The sequence below is a fragment of the Chiloscyllium plagiosum genome, unplaced genomic scaffold, assembly GCF_037043375.1.
Source record: "Chiloscyllium plagiosum isolate Xiang-an unplaced genomic scaffold, Cpla_swu_hap1 HiC_scaffold_26, whole genome shotgun sequence".
Classification (NCBI taxonomy): domain Eukaryota; kingdom Metazoa; phylum Chordata; class Chondrichthyes; order Orectolobiformes; family Hemiscylliidae; genus Chiloscyllium; species Chiloscyllium plagiosum.
The window spans coordinates 11,236,712-11,255,861 of record NW_028270164.1 but is presented as its reverse complement, the minus strand read 5'-3'; the positions used below and the strand labels follow the sequence as shown (position 1 = coordinate 11,255,861).

General features: G+C 43.8%; 2 protein-coding genes across 5 annotated transcripts in view; one reads left to right on the top strand and one right to left on the bottom strand.

Moving 5' to 3' along the window:
• The window catches only part of pik3c2b (phosphatidylinositol-4-phosphate 3-kinase, catalytic subunit type 2 beta), a 190,271-nt gene that overhangs the window by 167,709 nt on the left and 3,412 nt on the right, over positions 1-19,150 (bottom strand). The window contains exon 1 of one of the 3 annotated variants that reach the window (XM_043716443.2): positions 3,414-3,585. The exons of the other annotated variants lie outside the window; for them this stretch is intronic. The gene's annotated coding sequence lies outside the window, so the exon portion shown is untranslated. Of the gene's footprint in view, positions 1-3,413; positions 3,586-19,150 lie in introns of those variants that run through there. 3 annotated transcript variants of the gene reach the window in all.
• Positions 15,542-19,150, top strand: part of eps8l3b (EPS8 signaling adaptor L3b) — a 77,708-nt gene continuing 74,099 nt past the window's right edge. For both annotated transcript variants that reach the window (XM_043716449.2, XM_087973472.1), the window contains exon 1: positions 15,542-15,736. The gene's annotated coding sequence lies outside the window, so the exon portion shown is untranslated. The remainder of the gene's footprint in view (positions 15,737-19,150) is intronic.

Here is a 19,150-nt window from a genome sequence, read left to right as displayed (position 1 = left end):
TATTAAGAGAAGACTGAGAGGTGACCTGATTGAAACACACAAGATTCCAGGGGACTTGACAGGGAAAATGCCAAAACATCATTTCCCTTTTTGGGACCAGGAGGGCAAAATCACAGAATAACAGGTTGCAGATCTCAGACAGAGATGTGGAGCAATTCCTTCTCTCAGTGGATAGGGAATCTGTAGAATTCTTTACCACAGAATCCTGCAAAGACTAATCATCAACTATGTTCAAGACTGAGACAGACATGTTTAATCTGGTAAGAAAATCCAAAAGGTTGTGGAGAAAGAAAAGAAAGTGGAGTCGAGAATCAGTCCAGCCATGATCTTATTGAATGGTGGCACAGACTTGAGGGGCTAAACAGTACACTTCTGCTCCTATGTAAACAGCGACGCATGAAATTCCTACAGCAGGCCATTCGACCCATTGAGTCCACACTGACCCTCTGAAGAGCATCCTACCCTGACACCCAATCCCAGTAACCCCTCATTTCCCATGGCTAACCCACATATCCTGCACATGCCTGGACACCATGGCCAATTACGCATGGCCAATCCATCTAACCTGCACATTTTTGATCTCTGAGAGGAAACCAGAGCACCCGGGAGGAAACCTACATAGACACGGGGAGAATGTGCAAACCCCACACAAACAAACAGTTACCCAAGGGTGGAATTAAATCCAGGTCTCTGGCACTGTGAGGCAGCAGTGCTAACCACTGAGCCACCATGCCATCCTAATGGTCTTGTGTTTTATGGACTGGCAAAACAACTGAAGTTGGCATGTGGAAAAGTGTTGTGATGTAATGAGCAGTGAAGGCACCTGAAGAGAAAATATTAGTGAGGACATGGGTAAAGCATTGAAGAGTGGAAGTAGCTAAATTGAGCTGAGGTGAACTCAAAGGGTCAAAATGTCTCCCCTTCTGTAACCATTCAATTCCATGTGGTGATGGAGCATTACCAACAGAAAGATGTTGATGCATTTGCCGACCAGAAACTTTTCTGCAAATGGTCTCTACGTATAAACTATGGCTCTGTGCAAAACAGGCGTTAACAAATCAGCAGCACCTCTCATATTCCTCCCAATGTTCTTTCTTGATTGAAGCCCAATTACAATAACATTTGCAAGTTGTAGTTCACTTGCACCAACTACATACCATCGCAGGAAGTCACATCAGCTTCACAGCATCAGGTATTTTGAAACAGTTTGATTCTGTGATAATGAGGTTAATCAAAAATAATATACACTTCTTTGTCAAACTGCACATCCTGGTAAGTATGGTTACAGATATGGCCTGTCATATTAAAGTCGAGACATTCCTATCTAATTCATTGTCCTTCAGGATCTCAAAGCTGTGCAGCTCCTTAACCTACTGGGGACTTCTTCAAATCTTTTTCTCCACAATTCTGCTTCTTGTCATCACCAGACTTTGGTTTCTTCCATCAAATCACTCATTACAACCTCTTCCCGGACAAACTTCCTTGGGAGAGGGTGACTTGCTCCCACTCTGGTTCAATGGGTTCTGAGCTGACAGATAAATACAATTTATATGGAAGGTGATGCTTGAAGTGGTTGGGTAGGGTGGGGGGCTGCTTGCAGGTTGTGCGCTCCCTCTGGTATCTCAACGTAACCGCCATGCGTTGACCACCGAAGTGTTTCCTGCTTTTCTGATGTCAGGCTTAGCTGTTTTTGAACAGCAGAGGGTAGTTAGGAGTCAACTAAATTGCTATGGGTCTGGAGTCACATGTAGGCCAGACCAAGGGCAGCAGATTTCACTCCCTGAAGAACATTAGGGAACCAGGTGAGTTTCATAACAATTGATAGTTTCAGTGATGATCAGTAAACTCTCATTCAATTTCACATTTATTTATTGAATTTAAATGCCACCAATTACCTAAATGACATTTGAATCCATGTCCCCAGATTATTATTCTGAGCATGTGGATTACTAGTTGGAGTTGGTTAGCTTAATTGGCTGAATGGCTGATCCGCAAAGTGGAGCAGAGAGCAAAGCATGGGTTTCCTCCGGGTGCTCCGGTTTCCTCTCCAGAGCAGGTTAGGTGAATTGGCCATGCTAAATTGCCCGTAGTGTTAGGTGAAGGGGTAAGTGTAGGGAAATGGGTCTGGGTGGATTGCTCTTCGGAGGGTCGGTGTGGACTTGTTGGGCTGAAGGGTCTGTTTCCACACTAAGTAATCTAATCTATCTAAACAAAACACTGTTGGTCCCATTCCCATCTCAACCTCACCGGAGGTGCAGTGACTCACAAGTTAAAAGGTTATCCAGTTATCTCTCTACAGTGAGAGAATGGACTATAGCAACTGTACCTTTTCATGTGGTGACATTACCACTGCACCACCAGATTTTTGAAGACTTTGCAAAGGTGTGACTGCTGGTCCTCTGAGGCGGCTGCTTGAATCTTCAAAGCAGTGGGAGCTACTGCAGAAATGACCCTATTTCTGGACTAGGAGACCTGGATTCATGTCCCACCTATTCCAGAGGTGTGTAATAACATCTCTAAACAGGTTAATTAGGAAACTATATACAGGAGCACAGGTACCCCTGCAATCCAATAAATCATGACCTTAGTCTCCAGTGCAGTTCATTAAGTCCATCAGTACTTTGACCGAGCAACTTATTAATTCACTTCTGCCTTCCCCATTTTTCCACAGTCCTACAACACCCCCTCGTAACCAGACCCTTCCGAGTGTGAAATTCACGATCAAATCTGCTTCCACTACTTCAAGCGTACATTCCAGGTCACAGCTCACTGCTTAAACCTCCCATGTTCCCTACCCTTTGCCAATAATCTAAAATTACTTTTTTTTTCCCTCTTTTATTTCAAAAAGAGATGTTGCCATACTCCATGAATAAACAGCCCCTTCCTCCCACTTCAGTTAAACACAGCGTCCAATCCCTGAAATTGTCATTGAAACTGACGATTGATAGGGACAGGCTCTCGGCGTTAAGAAAGCAACCCTTTCATGTTCTGTCTCACACTCATATCTCCATCAAAATAAGACTGTAACCTAAATCAGAACACCTTGGGCAAAAAAAAAGCCTCACCTAATTCAATTACAACCCACCACCCCCACACACAAATACTAAATGCAGTCCCCCACCCCCCCGAAAACCGACAGTGAGCTAAACTCGCCAACCGAGAGCCAGAAAAATCTGCATTATCTCCCTGCCCCCTCGCACTACACAATTAAACAAATGTGTATCAAATCCAGGCAAGCGCCAGTCCACCTGCAGCTCACTGCGGACACCGAGATTCCCAGAATGGAAAAGGGAATTCCTCGCGGCTTTCCCCAGTCTTCACCCCCTTCTCATTCCCACACCTACCCAAGACAGCTCACAAGCCCCGGCAATAACTGCAGGAAAACCGCCCAGAATAATGCAGGAATAATTCACCTCTTTTGCTCTGTCTCGACAGAGCGCAGGGACACTGCACACAGTCCCTTCCCGTGCTCCCTGTTCAGGTCCCGATAGGATGGAACAGCCTAAGCATCTCCGGGGTCGTTTGCCCTCTCCATTCCTGCTCCACAATTAACATACAGAGAGAGAGAGAGAGACAGAAAGAAGCCCTTTTCCGGTCTGAAGAGGGGAGAGATGAATGTCAAATACAAAGATGGTTGAGAAAAAGCTGTCCCCTGCTGGACATTATCAAGAGCTGCACTAATGACAATGTGCCCCCGTGTGAGATGGTTTTTCTTTAGCTCGGCTGGGAGTGAGAGGCTCCCTCTTAATTGCATAGCCGCTGCCTTCAGGACAGCAGACCAGGCCATTAAATGTGCTCCTTCTCGTTAAAGCAGAAAAAAAGAAAATATTTCCACTTGTGATGGCGCCTGCCAAAGTGATTCACAAAAATATTGTGAAGTTAACTTTTTGCAGTCACATTTGCGGTGTAGGATTGGCACAGGAAGCTCCCATAAACAACATGAGTGGTGGCTCAGTGGTTAGCTCTGCTGCCTCACAGCACTGGGGTCCCAGGTTTGTTTCCAGCCTTGGGCGACTGCCTGTGTGGAGTTTGCACATTCTCCCCGTGTCAGCGTGGGTTTCCTCCGGGTGCTCCAGTTTCCTCCCACAGTCCAAAGATGTGCAGGTCAGGTGAATTGGCCATGCTAAGTTGCCCATAGTGCTAGGTGCATTAGTCAGAGGAAAATGGGTCTGGGTGGGTTACTCTTCGGACGGTTGGTGTGAACTGGTTGGGTCAAAGGGCCTGTTTCCACACTGTAGGGAATCTAATCTATTGGGACCAAGGGATGGGGGAAGCTCAACTCCACCCAACACAAGGCAGCCCACTCAATTTTCACCATTTTAAAACATTCACAATTGTTCATGCACAGGGACAACAGTATTTGCAATCCCCTCTCACACAAAAGGTGTCACAGATCACCCCCCCAAAAAAAAACATGCAAGCACTCTCACTTTGTTGAATAAGGGAAGCAGAGACATGACCAGGCCACCACCTGATTTGATTTAATTTGACCTGTGATTGTAACATGTACCTAGGTACAGTGAAAAGTTTTAGATTAGATTTAGATTAGATTAGATTTCCTACAGTGTGGAAACAGGCCCTTCGGCCCAACAAGTCCACACCGACCCTCCAAAGAGTAACCCATGTTGTAACATGTACCTAGGTACGGGGAAAAGTTTTATCTGTGTTTTATTTACAAGCAGGTGGTACCACACAAAGTGCATTAGGGTGATGGAACAAAGCAAAGAATACAAAGTTACAGCTGCAGAGAAAGTGCGCAAAGAGTGAGATCAACATTAAAATTCAAGAGATCCATTCATAAGTCTAATAACAGTTGGGAAGAAGTAATTCTTGTATCTTTACGTAAAAGTATTCAAACTTTTATATCTCCTGCCCAACAGAAGAGTACAACTGGGGTGGCAAGGGGTCTTTGGTTATGTCGGTTGCTTCCCTGAAGAAGCAGGAAGTATGACTGAAGTCAATGGATGGACCCCAGTTTGTCTGATGGACTGGGCTGTGTTCACAACTGTCTGTAGTTTCAAAAGCTCTTTGGTAGGAAGATCTGCAAATTTTCCTTCAAGCCACAAGCTGTCAGGACTTGGAAGAGACCCAGAGAATGCTGGAGAAACTTAGCAGGTCTGGCAGCATCTGTGGACTGAGGAGTAGCATTAACATTCCCAGTTTGGTATCCCTCTTTTTCAGAAAAAGTCCTGAAGAAGGGTGACATCAAATGCGCAACATTAACTCTGTTTCTCTCTTCAAAGATGATGCCAGACCTACGGGCCTTCTCCAGTGTTATTTGTGTTTGCTCCATATTTCCAGCATCTGCTGTATTTTGCCTTTATCTGACTTGGTACAGTGTGACCATGCTTTCGCTGTTGCTTGTTAGCATCCTGGAACACCCTTCCCAGTCACAGCACATGGACTGCAGCAACTCAAGAAGACAGCTCACCAACACCTTCTTGTAGGCAATTAGGATTGAGCAGTATATTACTGGTGATGCCCACATCCCAAAAACAATTGGTAATAGAAAAATCGAATCTGATTTTTGTGGTAAATATTAGGCAGGACACCATGGGGTGGGTGGTGAGTGTAGGGAGTTCTCCTCAGGGCCTTCGGGGCCTGGAGGGCAGTTGGGTGGTTAGTGGGACAGAATCGAGGTTGGTTTCGTGGGCATGATGAGTGTGGAGAGAGAGAGAGTGAAAGAGGGAGAGAGGGGAGATAGGAGAGAAACTGGGCAATTTCTGAGTCCTGGTCTCAAGTGAGCGGGAAACGTTAGAGAAGGGCAACAGGAGAGAAACAGCACCTGCAGCTGAACGGATAGTCTCAAACTAAGAGTAGATGCTACGAGGACATGTTGGCAGTGAAGGAAGTCTATGATTAAAGGTGGAGCAGGAGTAGGCCACTCAGTCTCTCAAGCCTGTCCTGCTATTTTTTCTGATCTGATTTGGTTGTTGATTTAACTTTACTACCATGCCTGTCCCATAATGCATAAGTCCCTCGTTGATCAAAAATATTTTCCTTCTGAAGAAAGAGGATTTTCTCAGAGCATGTGGCCTGACCTGCTGAATAGCTTCAGTGATTTCTATTTCCGTTTCAGATTTCCAGCAGTATTTTATCTTCTCCTCTCCGCGAAACCTCAGTTTAACCACCATTCCTGATTCATCATCTCACTCAGGATTCACAGAATGGTTCCAGCACAGAAGGAGGCCATTCAACCCATCCTGTCTGTGATAGTTCTCTGAAGGACAGGTTTACAGAATATCACTTGCTGCCTTCTCCTTGTAACTTTGCACATTTTCTTTTTCCTTGCATAGAGTCATAGAGATGTACAGCACAGAACAGACCTTTCGGTCTAACCTGTCCATGCTGACCAGATATCCCATGCCAACCCAATCTAGTCCTACCTGCCATCACCTGGCCCATATCCCTCCAAACCCTTCCTGTTCATATACCTATCCAGATGCCTTTTAAATGTTGCAGTTGTACCAGCCTCCACCACTTCCTCTGGCAGCTCATTCCATACACGTACTGCCCTCTGTGTGAAAGAAATGCCCCTTCGGTCTCTTTTATATTTTTCCCCTCTCACCCTAAACCTATTCCCTCTGGACTCCCCCACCCCAGGGAAGAGACTTTATCTATTTATCCTATCCATGCCCCTCATGATTTTTTAAACCTCGAAAGGACACCCTGAGCCTTTGATGCTCCAGGGAAAACAGCCCCAGCCTATTTAACCTCTCCCTATAACTCAAATCCTCCAACCTTGGCAACATCCTTGGAAATCTTTTCTGAACCTTTCAAGTTTCACTATATCCTTCTGATAGAAAGGAGACCAGAATTGCATGCAATATTCCAAAAGTGGCATAACCAATTTCCTGTACAGCCGCAACATGAGCTTCCAACTCCTGTACTCAATACTCTAACCAGTAAGGGAAAGCATACCAAACACCTTCTTCACTATCCTATCTCCCTGTGACTCCACTTTCAAGGAGCTATGAACCTGCACTCCAAGGTCTCTTTGTTCAGCAACACCCCCAGGACCTTACCATTAAGTGCTTAAGTTCTGCTAAGATTTTCTTTCCCAAATTGCAGCACCTTGCATTTATCTAACTTAAACTCCATCTGTCATTTCCCAGCCCATTGGCCCATCTGATCAATCCCATTGTAATCTGAATTCATCTTCTTTGCTGTCGACTACACCTCCAATTTTGGAGTCATCTGCAAACTTACTAACTATATCTCTTATGCATACATCCAAATCATTTATATAAATGACAAAAGGTAGTGGACTCAGCACCGATCCTTGTGGCACTCCACTGGTCGCAGGCCTCCAGTCTGAAAAACAACCCTCCACCACCCTCTGTCTTCTGCCTTTGAGCCAGTTCTGTATCCAAATGGCTAGTTCTCCCTGTATTCCAAGAGATCTAATCTTGCTAACCAGTCTCCCATGGGGAACCTTGTTGAACGCCTTACTGAAGTCCATATAGATCACATCCACCACTCTGCCCTCATCAATCCTCTTTGTTACTTGTTCAAAAAACTTGAATCAAGTTTGTGAGACATGATCTCCCACGCACCATGCCGTGTTGACTATCCCTAATCAGTCCTTGCCTTTCCAAATACATGTACATTCTGTCCCTCAGGATTCCCTCCAACAACTTATCCACCACCAACGTCAGGCTCACTGGTCTATAGTTCCCTGGCTTGTCCTTACCACCCTACTTAAACAGTGGCACCACCTTTACCAACCTCCAGTCTTCCAGCACCTCACCTGTGACTATCGATGATACAAATATCTCAGCAAGAGGCCCAGCAATCACTTCTCTAGCTTCCCACAGAGTTCTAGGGTACACCTGATCAGGTTCTGGGGATTTATCCACTTTTATGTGTTTCAAAACATCCAGCATGTCCTCCTCTGCAAAATGAATATTTTAAAAGATGTCACCATCTATTTCCTTACATTCTATATCTTTCATGTCCTTTTCAACAGTGAACATTGATGCAAAATACTTGTTTAGTATCTACCCCATTTATTGCGGCTCCAAACAAAGGTTGCTTTGCTAATCTTTGAGGGGTCCTATTCTCTCCCTAATTACCCTTTTGTCCTTAGTGTACTTGTAAAAACCCTTTGGATTCTCCTTAACTTTATTTGCCAAAGCTATCTCATGTCTCCTTTTTGCCCTCCTGATTTCCCTTTTAAGTATATTTCTATGGCCTTTATACTCTTCTAAGGATTCATTCAAACTATCTTATGTATACCTGACATATGCTTCCTTCTTTATCTTAACCAAACAGCATTCCCTATACCTACCAGCCTTTCCTTTCACCCTAACAGGAACATACTGTCTCTGGGCTCTCATTATATCATTTCTGAAAACTTCCCATTTTCCAGCTGACCCTTCACCTGCAAACATCTGCCCCCAATCAACTTTTGAAAGTTCTTGCCTAAAGCCATTAAAACTGACCTTCCTCCAATTTAGTACTTCAACTTTTAGATCTGGTCTATCCTTTTCCATCACTATTTTAAAACTAATAGAATTATGGTCACTGTCCTGCCCCAAAGTGCTCCCCCACTGACACCTCAGTCACCTGCCCTGCCTTATTTCCCTTGAGTAGGTCAAGTTTTTCACCTTCTCTCGTAGGTACATCCACATACTGAATTCGAAACTTTTCTTGTACACACTTAACAAATTCCATCTAAACCCTTAATACTATGGCAGTCTCGGTCAATGTTTGGAAAGTTAAAATTCCCTACCATAGCCACCCTATTATTCTTGCAGATAACTGAGATTTCCTTACAAATTTGTTTCTCAATTTCCCTCTGTCTATTAGGGGGTCTATAATTCAATCCCAATAAGGTGATCATCCCTTTCTTATTTCTCAGTTCAACCCAAATAACTTCCCTGGATGTACTTCCAGGGATATCCTCCCTCAGTACAGCTGTAAAAAATGCCACTCCCCCTCCTCTCTTGCCTCCCTTTCTTTCCTTCCTTTAGCATTGTATCCTGGAACATTAAGCTGCCAGTCCTGTCCATCCCTGAGCCATGTTTCTGTAATTGCTATGATTTCCCAGTCCTATGTTCCTAACCATGCCCTGAGTTCATCTGCTTTCCCTGTTAGGCCCCTTGCATTGAAATAAATGCAGTTTAATTTATTAGTCCTACCTTGTTCACTGCTTTGTCCTGGCCTGCTCTGACTGTTTGAGTCGCTTCTTTTCTCAACTGTACCAGCCTCAGATTGGTCTCTTTCCTCAGAGTCTCCCTGGGTTCCCCACCCCCCCACCCCCACCCCCACCATCACCACCATCTTAATAGTTTAAATCCTCCCGAGCAGCTCTAGCAAATCTCCCTGCCAGTATATTTGTCCCCTTCCAATTCAGGTGCAATCCATCCTTCTTGTACAAGTCACATCTCGGAGGGTCGGTTTGGACTTGTTGCTCTGAAGGGCCTGTTTCCACACTGTAGGTAATCTAATCTAATCTAATCTAATCTACCCCAGAAGAGATTTCAATGATCCAAAAATGTGAATCCTTTTCCCATACATTAGCTCCTCAGCCATGCATTCATCTACTCTATCCTCCTATTCCTACCCTCACTAGCTCATAGCACCGGGAGTAATCCAAATATTAATACTCTCAAGGACCTTTTTAAATTCCTGCCTCTCTATATTCTCATTTCAGAATCTCAACCTTTTCCTTTCCTATGTCATTGGTTCCAATGTGTACAATGACTTCCTGCTGATCTCTCTCGCCCTTGAGAACTTTCTGCACCCTCTCTAAGACATCCTTGATTCTGGCACCAGCGAGGCAACACACCATTCTGATTTTTTTCTGCTGGCCACAGAAACGTCTGTCTGTGCCATGGACTAGAGAGTCCCCTAACACAATTGATCTCTTGGAACCCAATATACCCCTCATTTCATTAGACCCAGTCTTGATACCAGAAACCTGGCTGTTCTTGCTACATTCCCCTGAGAATCCATCACAGCATACTTGTTTGAAATAGAGATAGCAACAGCAGACTCCTGCACTACCTGCCTACCTCTCTGACCTTTCCTGGAGTTAACCCATCTATATGACTGTTTCTGTGATTTTCTCCCTTCCTATAACTGCCATCCATCACACCTCCTTACTCTTGTAAATTCCTCATTGCCTCTAACTGTCTCTTCAACCGATTCATTCGATCTGATAGGATTCGCAACCAATGGCATTTATTGCAGATATAATCCTCAGTAACACGTAAACTCTCCCTAAACTCCCACATTCGATAAAAAGAGCATATCACTCTACTAAAGGCCGGTTTTGCTTCTTCCAACCTAAAATTCCTCAAAAAAGGAGCAGCCTGTTACAGTCAGAAATTTTTCCCGTCCTCCATCTTGGATTACCCAGAATCCACTTATGCCTTGATTGAACTGCCTTCGTCATGTCAGGCCATATATTCTAGATCCCAATCTGTCACTGCATGAGAGCTTTTCTTCCCATGTGGCCATTGTTTCTTTTACCTTAAATTCATGCCCCCTTGGCCTTGAGCCTCCATTACTGGGAGCAACTTTTCCTTGTCTCCTCCATTCAGATATACATAATTTTGAATACTTCTATCAAAACTCCCCATAACTTTCTTTTCTTCAAGGTAAACAGTCTCAACATCTTTCAAGTAACTGATAGTTATTATCCCCAGAATAATTTTTCAGGGGGTCTTTCCATAGCCTCCCTGAATGTCTTCACATTTTTCATGAAGTGTGATGCCCAGAACTGGATGCAATAGTCCAGTTGAAGCCAAACTATTGTTTTGTACAAGTTTAACATAATTTCCTTGTGCTTGAACTCTAAGCCCCTCCTAATGCAGCCTAAGATACTGTTTGCTTTATTAGTTATTCTCTCAACATGCCCTGTCATCTTCAATAATTTATGCACCTAGACACAAAAGTCTTTTCCAATTTCAGTTCTTAAGCAGAGTTATAATTCTATTTCTCTTCACAGATGTAGCCAGACCAGCTGAGTTTCTCCAATATTTTCTGAATTCATTTCAGATTTCCAACATTCATTGTATTTTGCTTTTATTCACACAAGTCTGCTGAATCAACCACTTTAATCTGTCCAGACCTCTCATAGTTTTGAATAACTCTATCAAATCTCGGCAAACAGATCCAACTTGTTCAATCAATTCATAAAACTCAAGTTTCTCATCACTGGAAGCATTGCGAATCTTGACTGCCACCTCTCAAATGATATTGTATCCTTCCTAAAGTGTGGCGTAAAGACGTATTGTGAGGCATTCGGTTTTTAAAAAATGATTTTGTGAGCGCTTTTCATAAGGCACTTTATTCATCCTGCTCATTTTGAATCTCCCCCAGTGTCTAACATAAATCTCCACATGTGAGATTTGGGTGGACAGCAGTATGCAGCTCCTAGTCCTTGTCCCAATCTGGCCGCTGAGAATGCAGTATTCTAGATGAAGATCTGATAGTGTCAGACGTAATGAGCAGCCAATGGGCCCGACTTCTACTTCGAGATGTACCAAGTTAAATGAGGCACTTTTCCATCTCTCTAAGACAGTCCCTTGAGATTGAGGGACTGGAGTTGTGAATCCAATGCTGCATCAACAGTCAGTGCTGGATCTGCACACTTGGCCACAAATGGGGCAATTGTGTTTGAAGAGGTGGGTGAATGGGATGCGGGTTTTCCTATGCTCCTTCCATTGCTTATGCTTGGCTTCCCTCTATTGGTGATACTTAAAATGGTTGAGCTCCTTTGCGGATGCTTCTTTTCAGTATGGGTGACCTTGGGCTATACATTGTCATGAATTGCTGGTAGTGTTACACATTTTTCAGAGAGGTTTAGGGAACATCCTTGAAACACTTCCCTTTGTCCTCCTGACAACTGCTTGCTGCGAAAAACCTAGTATTAGGTAGTGCTTGATTTGGAAGACTTGTGTTAAGCAAGTGAGGCAGTCTACCTAGCAACGCAGGGACATGATATGTTTCACCATCTGAGTTGTTAATTTTAATTGTTGGGATATACTGATGACAGCCAAACCAACCACAAAAGATTTCATTTGTAAAGACCCTTGTCACTTCATTGAAGTATCTTAAAATGCATCACCCATGAATTTTTGAGGGAGTACATGGTCTGTCACTATTTGAGCAAAATGTAGCAAAAATATTCCAATATGTTTTGATATGGAAGGGTAAATGGGATAAATGGCCTACTTTGGCTTCAATATTCCAAGTCCCGAACTCAGAGAAAGATTTTCGGTTGAACTAAATATGAGTTTATATTGGGAAGACAAAGTTAAAATAACATTAAATCATAGGGATAAAATGCCTCGTTTCTTTCCATTCATTAGAAGCCTGGCATATATCTTGAGTTGGATGTTGGGACTGTTATTATCTTTCATTGTGTGAAATCGCTCCAGCAGAGAATGGCTGCCTGCCATTATCCAGCTTGACTTGTTGGACTGATCCAGAGGGTTTCCATTAACAGCAGCACAACACTTTTTGGAAGAGTTGAGACTTTTTAGCTTTGCCATATGTCACATTAAGGAATTCATTGCTGCAGCTTGATATTACCAACGTATTTTATTCCTGCACTGTCTCTCCCTGTCTCTCAACAGTCGACAGAAAGTGGACAATACTTGGAGAGATTTGGAGGTAATCATGTCCCTAGGCATATATTATCCCTGTCCATCTATATTATTTTTGGATTTTACATGCAAAGCAAGTTCATACAGTGCAAGTACTAAACTGTAAGTGTGGCTGCAATGTGCTCAATCTGCAGGATGTACTTCAGCAATTCACCAAGTCTTCTTTGCCAGGACCTCCCTAGTACCCAGCCTCAACCACTTGTAAAGTCAAAAACAGCAACAGAATCAGCAGGAAATTAGCACTCCTAGAATTCCCTTCCAATCTACTAATGTGGACATATATTGCCATTCCTTCATGGTTCACTGGATCAGAATCCTGGAACTGCCCATCCAGCAGTATTTCAGAAGCACCTTTGGTACGTAGACTGTCGCACATCAAGAAAGCAGTGTCAAGAGCAACGAAGTATGGACAGTAATTTCTGGCCTTACTCGAGGTGCCCATATTTCAAGAAAAAGATTTTTGTATGAATGGTTTTATTGTCACGTGTATTTTACAGTGAAAATAAAGTACTACATTAAAATCCCTACAGAGTGGAAGCAAGCCACTTGGGCCATTGAATCCACACTGACCCTCTGAAGAGCACCCCATCCAAACCCAACCCCACATTTCCCAGAGCTAACCCAGACATCTCTGGTCACGATTTCCCATAGTTAATCCATCTAACCTGCACCTCTTTGGACTGTGGAAGGAAACCCATGTAGACATGAGTAGAATGTGCATACTCCATGCAGTCACCCCAGGGTGGAATCAAACCTGGGTCTCAGGTACTGTAAAGCAGTAGTGCTAACTACTGAACCTGGATTAGTGGTGCTGCAAGAGCACAGCAGTTCAGAGCTGCTCCTTGGATGCTGCATGAACTGCTGTGCTCTTCCAGCACCACTAATCCAGAATCTAACTACTGAACCGTTGTGCTACCTGTAGATATGAAGTTCATCAGGAATTCTCACTTGAAGTACAGACTCCAAAATCAAAATTTTGAATCGCAAATCAAAACAACTAATCGCATTTTCAAATAAACTGACTAATGAAAAACCCAAACAGGAGATGTGTTGACTCTGGATGGGGAAGAGAATTCAGGATCTTTGGTTGCCCTCTGCTGGTATGTAAAAGGATAAATGACTGCATTTCAAGGTTTTAACTGCACTGATCAACCAGGATATGCCTACTGTCCATTACTTAGGAGACCTCAGCGACATTAAAAAAGTTTAATCAGTAAGATTCACAAGTCCAGGGATATTAATGCATGACATTCTCTTGTAATCCCTTTGCAAAAGGGGGCTCATGTGGCTCAGTTGCTGATGTCTAGTTTTAAGTCCCATTCCAGAGATAAAACCTAGGCCAACACTCCACTGCAGGACTGACAGAATGTTACAGTGTTGGAAGTGCTGCCTTTTGGAATAGAAGCTAATTGTTTGCTCACTCGATGGGTCTGGAAGATTCCACTGCATAATTACAAAAAAAAAATAGCAGGGGAGTTCTCCCTTAGGAAGGAGAATCATTCTGGGCTCAAAATATTAATACTGTTTCTTTCTCCACAGATGCCTCCAGACTAGCTGAGTTTCTCCAACATTTGTTTGTGTTTGTTTCAGATTTCCAGCATCCACAGTGTTTTACTACTATTTGAGTTCTCCCTCAGGACTGCGCCAATATTTATCCCTCCAGCAACATCACTAAAGCAGACCATTTGGTTATTCTCACATTGTTGTTTGTGGGACCTTGCATTGCACAAAATGGTCATCATACTTCCTACATTACAATGGCGATTAAACTACAAAAATTGTGAAACTTGGCCTTCTTGCTTTTGTCTTTATGAATCCGAAATCATTCTGCCCTTATTCTGCAATACGCACGTTCTGAATGACCAAAATACTTTTAAAATTCTGAATCAGTGTCAAGTCAAAGGAACATATACTTAGAAAGGAAAATATTGCAGTTCTATGAGGACGGACAATTGGGAAGTGGAGCTAACCTGATGGAATGGTGGCTCAGTGGTTGGCATGGCTGCCTCACAGTGCCAGGGACCTGGGTTCAATTCCACCCTTGGATGACTGAGTGGAGATGTACATTCTCCTTATGTCTGTGAGGGTTTCCTTCTACAGTCCAAAGATGTTCAAGTTAGATGGATTGGCCATGCCATAGTGCCCTTAGCTTCTGGATATAGGCTAGGTGGATTATGGGAAATATAGGGATGGGGGCGTTGGGTCTTGGAGGGGGTGGGGATTAGTGTGGATTTGATGAACCCCCACACAGTAGGGATTCTAAATGAGCCACTCCTATAATGGAATGAATGGCCTCCAGTAGGTGGGGTGTTTACGTAAATGAGGTTCAAGTGGTTTCTCCTCTGGCTGTAGGAGATGGGGCTGGCCAATCATTGCATGCTTCATTTTATGGGGGGTTAACTGGGATGAGGTATGGGACTTGTCCAAGAATAACCCTGAACATCATTGTTCGTAGAAACCAGGGAGCAATCTCCACTTTCTTCTTCCCGGGTTCCAGTCTCTCACTAAATGCTCTACACTGACCGTCTCCCACTTGCCAGTCTGCTTCTACAATGGTGAAATCCCCAGAAAAAAAGTGTACAACACTGGGGACTTTAAACTCATCCTCTGCATTGTAAAATTCTGAATCACAGGGATACTTTCCCATGTGGGAATGACTGGCTCCCTTTGCAATGATGTGCTCAGATACATCACACCATAACCCCTCACACCTGCCAAGCTACAGGTTCATTGGCAATAGTTGACTTACATAAGTATGCAGCCTTTGTTCTGAAATATCCCCATAAACAAGAAAACACTCAGATTGGCTCCTGATGAGCAGTTCTCAGTTAATTATTTACCTGTGCTTCATATCTGCCAGGCCCGGGAGTGGCAGAGACTCCTGGAAAAGGGCAAGGCTATGTGAAAATACCTGTAAATCAGGTGTTGGAATATCATAGGTGGACCTTGGCTATCTCTAACATTGTGTGGGACTGCAGCAGATCTTCCCGAGGTTCCAGTCAGTGCAGGCGGCTTCTGAGAATCACAGCAGCGAGGGGAAGCTGGAAATTTGACTCTTGTTATTGAGTGAATGCCATAGATTTTAAAATCATACAACTCTGGACTGGACTGACCAGGTAAAAAGAGATGTTTGTTTTCTTGATGAGAATCAATCTAAACTCGATTTCTTTTATATTGTATCTTAAATACTTTTATAGGTTTACTCGATGGAAAATGGCGCCGTGCCTAGTGTACTACTAAGGCAGTTGGTTTGGGAAATAATTGCCAGTATGTGTTGAGTTAATTGCTTTTCTATGCGTGACATGTCCTGTCAGGAATTAGCCCACTCTTAGTCATGATCCAGGGTCATTCTTTGCAGTATAGGCAGTCCCCGATTTACAAATGTCCGACAATTCCGATCCCACACCGGGGTGTAAATTTTAAAAATCTGGCATACTGGAGCATCGGAGGTTGTAAGGCGACCTTATAGAAGTTTATAAAATAATGAGGGGTATAGATAGAGTTAATGGGAGTTGTCTTTTCCTTATGATGGGAGATTTCAAGACCAGGGGATCTTTCTTAAGGTGAGAGGAGAGAGATTTAAAAGACATGAGGGCAATTTTTTTTACACAGAGAATGGTTCGCATGTGAATTTTAGAATTAGAATTCGTACATTGTGGAAACAGGCCCTTTTGTCCACACCGACCCTCTGAAGAGTATCCCACCCTGACCCATTACCCTACATTTTCCCCTGACTAACGCACCTCACCCACACACCCCTGAACAACTTAGCATGACCAATTCATCCTAACCTGCACATCTTTGGATTGTGGGAGGAAACCCACACAGACACAGGGAGAATGTGCAAACTCCACAAAGACAGTCGCCCGAGGCTGGAATTGAACCCCTCCCTGGCACTGTGAGGCTGCAGTCCCACCCTAAACATTTTTTTTCTTTTTTTTTGTAGCTACTTATGAAACCCTGAGTGGAATGAAAATCCTGAGGAAGTAGTGGATGTGGATACAATTAAAATGTTTAAAAGACACTGAGATAAGTTCATAAACAGGAAAGATTTGGAAGGGTATAGGCCAGGAGCAGGCAGGTGTGACTACTTTAGTTTGGGATTATGTTTGGCATGGACTGGTTGGACCAAACGTTCTGCTTCTGTGCTGTATGACCCTGATTCTATAAGGCTATTTTACATTGTCCTGTATTATGCTCTGGCTTATGGACGAATTAACTCAAAAATGGAACTTGTTCACTGCCTCTGGATGTGTATTTTATTTTTTCCAAATTAAGCATCTCTGCTGTAAGTGGGCCTGGGTCTCTAAAGCCAGTGGGAGGGGCACTGCCACTGCAGCACCAGAGCCCTTACACTGCACAAGTCCTTTCTTTAACGTATGTAGGAGCTGCAGTAGGCCACACAGTCCTTTGAGGCCATACCGTCCTTCAAGATCATTGCTGATTTTGCACCTCAGTCACAACACCTCACACTTTTCCCATACCCCTTTAGTGGCCAAGAATTCAGAATTATTATGGTACAGAAGGAGGCCATTCAGCCCATCGTGCCTGCACCTGCTCTATCTATTATCTAGTGCTAATCCCCTGCCTTTCCCCCACATCATACACATCATTAGCATCCATACGAAAATCCAATGCCCACTTGCATGCCTCAATTGAACATGCCTCTACCACATTTCCAGGCAGTGAATTCCATAAGCTAACTACTCGCTCACTGACCATAATCCTGATGTACTCAATGACTGATCATCCACACTAAAGTAGAGAATTCTGTTCAGACTGAAGAACTTTCTGCTCACCTCAGTCCTAAATGGCTGTCCCTTATCCTGAAACATTGTCTGCAAGACCAGTGCTTAGAATTATAGAATCCCTACAGTGTAGAAACTGGCCATTTAGCCCATCAGGTATGAAGTGACCCTCTGAAAAGCATCGCACATTGACCGACACTCCCACCCCCATCCTCATAACCCCACATTTACCATGGCTAACCCACCTAGTCTGCACGTCCCTGAACACTATGGACAATGTAGCATGGCCAATCGACCTAACCTTCACATCCTTGGACTGTGGGAGGAAACCAGAGCACCTGGAAGAAACCCACACATTTCAAGACATGAAAATTGTCATGGACACTCAGTGGGAGCTGGGAAAGTTGGCCGAGAATGGGAGAATTGAGGTTGGAGAAATCTGAGGGTGCTGGGTGGAGATCTGTGAGGGTTGGGAGAGTGGATTGCTGTGAGAGCAGGAGCAAATCAGTCGTAACAAAACTGAAGAAACGCTGTGACCATTGCTGCCTTTGGAAAGCTGTGCCCCAGAGAAACACCCTCCCAGCATCTGTACCGTCAAGCAGCTTGATTAAAAAAATGACCACATTGTGAATGACCTTTTGTAGCTGTATAGTGCTTCATGATAGAACGATAGAAACATGTTGCTGTGAAAGAAATTGTTCAGCCCAAGTATGCATTTGCCAGCATTTTGAAATCAGTCTCCAATCAGTCCATTCCTGGACTATAGGATCATGAAATTGTAAGATGTAGGACCTGAAGTAGGCCATCCAACCCATTGGGTTTGCTCAATGAGATCATGGTTGATCTGATAAACTTTCACTCTCTCTTCAAATGACTGCAAATATATATGAAATCCAATTTTGAACATTGATATTGAATCTGCTTCCACCACCTTCACAGGCAGGACATGCTCATGGAGATTCTGTGGGAGATTGACAGGGTGGATGTTTCTGGGAGAGACTAGAACTACAGGACACAGTTTAAAAATGAGACCTTTTTTTTCAGGGATCATTAATTTATGGAGCTCTCTTCCCTGAGGAATGATGGAGGATAGGTCATTGATCATGTTTAAGGTTGCATTTGATCAATTCTTGATTGACAAGGGAGTCAAAGGGTATGGGGTGGGGAGGCGGGGGGGGGTGGTGGTGGTTGGTAGACTGGAACATGAAGCTGAGGCCACAACCAGATTAACCCTTCAAGTGCAGGGCAATCTCAACATGCAGACTTGCATGATAGTATTCAAGTTAGATAGGCAAGTGTGGGGCTGGAAGAACACAGTGAGCCAGGCAGCATCAGATGGAGAAGTCAATGTTTCGGGTGTAACCCTTCTTCAGAACTCCTTCTTCAAGAAGGGTTACACCCGAGACATTGACTTCTCCACGTCCTGGTGCTGCCTGGCTCACTGTCTTCTTTCAGCCTCCTGCTTGTCTACCTTGAATTCCAGCATCTGCAGTACTTTTGCCTCTAACCAATGTTCAAGTTAGAAGCAGGCGTAGGAGCAAATTATTGCAGATGCTGGAATCTATTCTGAAAGCAAAAAATGTTGGAGATCACAGCAGATCAGGCAGAATCCATGGAGAAAGAGCAAGCTAACATTCCAAACTCATCAGAAAGTCTCCCCATGGATGCTGCCTGATCCTCTGTGATCTCCAGAATTTGTTGTTAGTAACAGGTATAAGGCTACTAAACCCCTTGAACCTGCTCAGCCAATCAATAAGATCATGGATGATCTGATCACTCTAC